This window comes from Triticum dicoccoides, chromosome 7A, assembly GCF_002162155.2.
Source record: "Triticum dicoccoides isolate Atlit2015 ecotype Zavitan chromosome 7A, WEW_v2.0, whole genome shotgun sequence".
NCBI lineage: Eukaryota > Viridiplantae > Streptophyta > Magnoliopsida > Poales > Poaceae > Triticum > Triticum dicoccoides.
In genome coordinates, this window is record NC_041392.1 from 150,305,265 (window position 1) to 150,312,222 (window position 6,958).

General features: G+C 42.6%; 1 long non-coding RNA gene across 2 annotated transcripts; it reads left to right on the plus strand.

The window, feature by feature from the left end:
- The first annotated feature begins 871 nt into the window (after positions 1-871).
- On the plus strand, positions 872-3,612 carry LOC119331289. Of its 2 annotated transcripts, none has more exons than XR_005160437.1 (5): positions 872-1,622; positions 1,780-2,001; positions 2,089-2,207; positions 2,286-2,338; positions 3,554-3,612. It is a non-coding gene; the product is annotated as an uncharacterized LOC119331289 (long non-coding RNA). The 2 variants fall into 2 exon arrangements; XR_005160436.1 differs by having other exon boundaries at positions 1,544-1,687.
- Positions 3,613-6,958: the final 3,346 nt, after the last annotated feature.

Consider the following 6,958-nt stretch of genomic DNA (forward strand, 5'->3'; position numbering starts at 1 on the left):
TTGTTATATGAGCCTCTCTATGTATTTGTATGTTGAGTTGCTGACAGAATGGATGATTGTATGTGTGCTTTACTTCTGTTAAGTGCAAACTATGATATGATTAAGTAATCTGTTATGAGGCCATTGTATGCATAGTTCTAGAGCTATGGCTTCACAAATTAAAGTAAGTTAATCAAAAGTAAATGGTACTCCCTCCGTCCGGAAATACTTGTCATAGAAATGGATACAAATGGGTGTATCCAGAACTAAAATACATCTAGATACATCCATTCCTTGGACAAGTATTTCCGGACGGAGGGAGTATTTATGAAAAAATCAGGTGTGCATTTGGTAGTCCTTTCGCTCAGAAAACGTTATCTGTTGGGTGAGCACTTGTATGTGCCTATGTGCTTAAGTTGTTTTTTTCTATGATTATGCAAGTTTCTGTACATGTTGACATGATGAAAATAACTTGGTTAATTTCATATACTTAGTAACAGTATTGTCCTGGTTCATTTTATTCTTGTCCACAAATAGTACTAGATGTAGGTGTTATACCGCGGCATTATCAACAACCCTATCCTGGTAATTGTTGTTAAGCTGTGTTTTTCCCCATGGACTATCAAATCTTGAATTGCTGCTTTAATATGTGGTATACTTTAGCTGTAGTTTACAGCTTTTTTAGTTTGTTCTAATTCTGGCTTTTGAGTATATTTTGATACTGATTGGAAAATTTGTGTTGATTGTTTGATTTCAAATATGTGGTGACTGTCAATGTGTGCTGATTGTTTTATTTAAAATAAGTGTTGTCTGCCTGCATTCGGGTTACTTGTTTTTTTGCTTATGTCTGATAATATAAGAATAACATTCCGTTTTCTGCTTTTAAGGAATGGATCAAGCCCAAGCCTTGTTCTTCTTGCAATGGATCGGCGCCCACCAGACCCAAATCGGCGCCCACCGGACCCAAATCGGCACCCACCGGACCCAATTGACTGAATTTTTTGATCTTTACTTTGGAGATGCTGCTGTCATATGCAGCAACATTGGTCGCAACTATCTGAAGAGTGCCTACCGGTTTGTCATTGATACATTCAATCAAGGGCATTGCTGGCATGGATCATTTTCTGTACGCAATTTCCTGGTCGCTGGTGAATTATTTATGATGGGCATACCTGCACTCCACAAGACTCTTGGTTTTCATGACCTCCTTATTGATCTTAGAGCCTTGAGCAATGCTTTGCTGCCATACTACTGTGAAGGAAACCAACCTGGAAATGTGCCTGCACTATTCACAGACCATCTTCATTATATTACCACTAATGTCCCATTAGGAATTGGACCATCAATTGTGTTCCAATCTAGGTTCATTCGTCTGATATACCATCACTTCTCGTTCTCATTGCCGGATCATACGTATTCGCTGTTTTCAGCACTTGCAACAGCAAAAAATCATCTTGGGCAGGATGACGTACGCGCATTTAATATTCTCCTTCGACAAGCTTGGAATGATTTACTGATGGACCAGATTGCAATAGTTGGTCAAAATTGGCCTGATCAAGCCGAACAAAATCTGATCTTTTATGAAATTATGTGGTGGCAGAGCAGGCAGGCAGGGGTGGTACCTCCAAGGAGAGGATATACAGGTACACCTGAGTCATTATACAATTTTGGAAGAAACAACAGAGTTCATGCACCTGAAAAAACAAAGGTACACATATTACTATGTTTGTTGTAAAAAAATGTCACATTTGGGCTGGAGACAAAGCAACGTTGTAAATTTTACCTCTTCTGTCATTTCAGGGGCCAAGGGGAGCTCTGCTAGGGGAGATTCAGCAAGTGCCACCCCATGGTGCAGGGCATTGGCGATGGATGATCATTACTCCTGAGGGGGAATGGGGCTGGGCGTGGCAGCCTGCTCAAGGGCAGTGGTTCTGGCCGACGGTTCCAGGTGATACCCAGTGGCGAATGACCAAGTGGCCAAATGCTGCACCAGTGCTGCCTCTACTACCATTATCTGCCCAGGTAGTGTGATGAGATCCCTTGGTTTCATGGATACATAAAATTTGAGGCATATACATTAAACAGTGTCTTTACATGCAAACTACACAGGACCAGAAAATGGATAATCCAGAGAATGTGGGCCATATGGTAGGGAAGGAGTTTGGGATGTTCTTTGCTCATGCCACGGCCTTTGTCCTCCTATTCTTATAGTGTGGAACTCCAGAGTAGTAAGTTTTTTCTTCATATTTGTTCAAAATTGGCAAAGAAAGTGCATAGAAAATAATCAAAATTTCTTCTGAATACAGTATTGATCAACCTCATCAGAGATACGAAGAGGCAATGGATAGTTAACTGCAGAGTAAGTACCTTGTACACACTTGTATTTTCTGACCAGTGAAGCTTGATGTTATGGTCTGATGCCATTTTTTACACTTGTACATGTGAACATAAATCACATATGTATTTTACATCATGGATTTATATTCTTGTCATTCAATCTGCTAGAGCCAATTTTTAGTTGCGAAACAGGCCTGAGATAATGTCCTATTTTATGTTAGTTTGAATAGGGAACATGAAGTTGACTAGCACACAATTACTAGAGTTTAAAGTGTATTGTCAGGTCTATGCTTCTCTCGGTGTTAGTTTTTTTGTTAGCTAAAGCTTGCCATTCTGATGGAACTTTGTACGGCACATATATTTTGAGTAAATTACTTGAATTACAGACTCAATGTACATACTATACCTCACTTACCACTACGAGCTACTATTTAGGGAGAATTTGTGTTGCTGAAATTCCACGTGTAAAGACATGTTTCGTAGATCTACATGTCTAGATTCTATTTGTTTTTAAAAAGTGCAGTTTTATGTTGCACTTCTTTATTGAATCCAGGCCTGCGTAGCATACCCCGAAAGTCTTAAATCTGCAGCTATGTGGAATTGGCTCTTAATTTCGTAGCTCTATAATTTTTGTACTTAAACAAGTACTCCCTCCTTAAACTAATATAAGAGCATTTAGATTACTACTTTAGTGATCTAAACACACTTATATTAGTTTACAGAGGGAGTAGTTTGGTAATGCTTTATACTTTGGGGATGGGGACACATTTCACATGATACATGTAGGGATCCAAGTTACGGCCCCGCTAGAACCTGCTTTATTTCCTTCCATCACGCTAATCCTTTGTTAAGAAAGTTTGATCTTAACATTTGCCTTTTAGGCTCTGTTTTAGGGTGTTCTCCTTTTTGGGAATATGCAACCTGGGCTGCCCAAGCAGTTTGGGTATAGATGGGACCTTGGAAAGGGTGATTCAATGTTTTGGGAGGATAAATGGATAACTGACTATCCTTTATGCACCACTTATTTGAATCTTTATAATATCTGTAATGAGAAGAACCATTCAACTTGTCTATGATGAACAATTTCTCTTTGGATAATGGTTTCTGCTGTTGGTTCACATTTCTCTTTGGATAATGATCCCCCCAGGAGGATGTTGCATTCTGCTGGGGTGTATACTGTGCAATTTATTTAGAAGAAATAGTTTGGCTTGTCGTTTATAACCCATCTGCTCTACAGGTCATGTTGTTTTCTCCCTGCCGAGGCACAGCTGAGAGGATTTTCGATGTTCCAATGCTGGCAAGATTTAAGTTGAAGGCTGCGACTACGAGCTTGTGGGCTGATTCGCAATGCATTCCAGTTTGATCAAATTCTCCAAAAGTTGCACTGATGAGCCAATGCATTACTGAGTGAATCTTTTTGTAATTTTCTGTTGCTTAGGTCTACTTACTGAATCAGTGAATCTTATTGATTCATGTTGCTCATGACTTCCTTGTAAAAAATTAACATACTATAGCATCTTACCGGATCTTTTTTTATCAATTGGCGTGTACTGTTTTGTACTGCCTCCTTTTGGAAATATTTGTCGGATAAATGGATTTATCTATAGGTATTTCAGTTCTAGATACATCCATTTTTATTCATTTCCCGGACAAGTATTTTCGGATGGAGGGAGTATTATGTTTGAGTTTTGGAATGGTAGGGTTTTCTTCAAGTAGGAAACTGATAGCTCCTACTCCCTCTGTCTGAAAAAGCTTGTCCCAAGCTTGTTTCGCAAATGGATGTATCTAGAACTAACTTGGTGCTAGATACATCAATTTGAGGGACAAGTTTTTTCTGACGAAGGGAGTAATAAGGATTTCAATTGCAAAACAGCAGTTTAGACTGAGTTTGGTTCCTGCATTCGTTTAAGATCATTATGTTGCGTTTGGATGTTTGTATTTGGGCTTGGAAACGTGATTTGGTTTTGGTAGGGGTTTAATTCAGATGATCGAATGTGCTTTGTGGTAGAGCCTAGTAACCAAGTAAAATGCAGGTATGGTATACATATCACGTATGCCACGTCGGCCAAGGGCCCGCAGTCAGACGACATGGTCATCACTGGAAGAGGGTGAGATAACGAAGTTGTTTCCTACCCTAGCTGCCGCCAGCAGCCAAGCGACTAGGGAGGCGATCTCTTTCCTCCTATCTCCACCGGCCGGGGCGCTGGTCCCCTCTCCCTTCGACCGCTGCTCCGGCGGGAGGGGGGGGGGCCGTTCCTCCGCTTTTTAAATATATTTAGTATGCTATGTCGACACTTCTCACTGCACCACTTTTTCTGTGAGGTGCTCGGGCACTTTGGCCTGGAATTTTATGAGACCATGTTCATCATCTATTATTTCAGTAAAATTAGCTGATTTGTCTGTGCACTCGATTGCCCAGCCCAGGGCCTAAGCAAACAACACATGTCCTTTATCTATGAAACTGCCGTCATGGCCACGTTCTCCTTGGTGAAATGGCCTATCCACCAATGACGCTCATCGTTTGGGACCCCATAGTGAAATCTATGAGTACCAGGTCAACTGATCAGTAATTTCAGTGAAAGATGGCAGTCACAAGACTTCTTTCGACATAATATGTTGATCAGCCAAGTGGATCGTTCATTACTGAGTGATGGAGTTCTAGAATGATTATGGGCCGATCAGGTCGTTCAATCCTAATACCGTGATGGAATTCTCAAAAGCGGAAAACCCGAGAGTAACCGCTCATCTGAAGAAGCCTCAATCTCCTCAAAATTATGATAGTCTGCTTGAAGTGACCTAACCATTGGCGAAAGACTCTGTTCTGAAGGTTTTGACCTCGTGCCTTGGCTCGTTTACTCCTTCCTCCGCCTCGGTGTGGCTTTAAATATATTAAAAAATAAAACATGCTATGTTGACACTTCTCACTGCACCGCTTTTTCTTTGTTCTGCCTTTAGCTCGGAACCAGCCGTCATTGGCGAGCTTGCTGAAGCTATCGAGGAGGGGGAGGGCGTTGATATGAAATATAATTAGTCTTCGAGCAGGACCGAACAAGGTGTCCCCTTGTGAGCTGATCTAGTATCTCCAAAAAAACTAAATGCAGGAAAATAGACCCAGTTGGTATTGCTTTCTCAAGCAGGTGCAAATTTGCTACATCTTGTAGGCGCAATCTTCAGGCCATCGTCGGAACATCAACAAGCGGTACTCCGGTAGGGGGTGAGGGTACATCCCGAGAGGAAAGAATCCCCCCTTGAGCTGGTGGAGAGGAGCGTACTGCCGGGTTGCAGATGCAGCGGTTGAACGTCTCGGAGCGGGGGTGGTAGAAGAGGAGGAGGCCGTCGCAGGAGGCCTCAGTTTCCAAGTAGTGATTACAGATGAACGAACCCTCTAGTCGCGCCACGGACTAGAACCGGTCGGCCGGGGCGACCCCTGCACGGTGGTCGAATGGGACAACGTCTAGGAACCAACCGCTGTTGGTGAGTTTGCTGAAAGCTATCGAGGTAATGGTCGCTCTCGACTTTGTTCTTCGGAACAATGGAGCGAGTTAATAACTTATTGGAAATAATACATACCGATGTATGTGGTCCGATGAGTGTTGAAGCACGTGGCGGGTATCGTTATTTTCTGATCTTCACAGATGATTTGAGTAGCTATGGGTATATCTACTTAATGAAATACAAGTCTGAAACATTTGAAATGTTTAAAGAATTTCAGAGTAAAGTGGAGAATCATCATAGAAAGAAAATAAAGTTTCTACGATCTGATCACAAAGGCGAATATTTGAGTTACGAGTTTGGCCTTCATTTAAAATAATTTGAAATTGTTTCACAACTCACGCCACCTGGAACACCACAACATAATGGTCTGTCCTAACGTCGTAACCGCACTTTATCAGATATGATGCGATCTATGATGTCTCTTACCGATTTACCACTATCGTTTGGGGGTTATGCATTAGAGACAACCGCATTAGGTTTTGGATTTGTAGGTCGTGGTGTGTCGTTGGGGTGGTGGGGCCAGCGCTCGGACGAATAAATCTGCTTCAACTCCACTCCCACACCAGTGATGCCTTTTATGACGGTGTCTCGGAGTTGATGGCATCGTGTCTCTGCCGATCCCTCATATCGTCAGCATCTGGGTTCATGGATGGTGTTGGTGAGGCGGCGGCGACTCCATCAGGTGTGTCTCTCCTTTTGCTCTGTCCTCGTTGCTGTGGCGTTGTCTCCGACGTCATGGTGGAGCAAAGAGGTTTTGTCATTCAGGAGTACGCGCAGGCGGTTGTCTACGCAAGTGATAGTTGGAAGATGGAGTATCTTGTGCTGGGTCTGTGGTTGAAGGTTGACAGTTCTGTTTTCCTCCTCCGACGTCGTCGTCATGCGGGGGTGTCAGTTCTGAAGTACGATGAAGTGTCCGGGGACATGTTGCCCCGTCTGGTTCTTTCAACGGCTATGATTTTGCTTCTGGCAAACTACTTTGGAGGTCCGCAAAGCTGTTGATCAACGAAGGAGTCGTGTCGAGCTTGGGTGAAGAGGTGATCTGTCTTTTACCCTTTGGTGGTCGCTTCGGCGGTGTCGAAGGAGAGGGACAAACGCTTGTACTTTGCATATGATTTTCCTATCTTTTCAGTCATTGTTGGTGTTTACA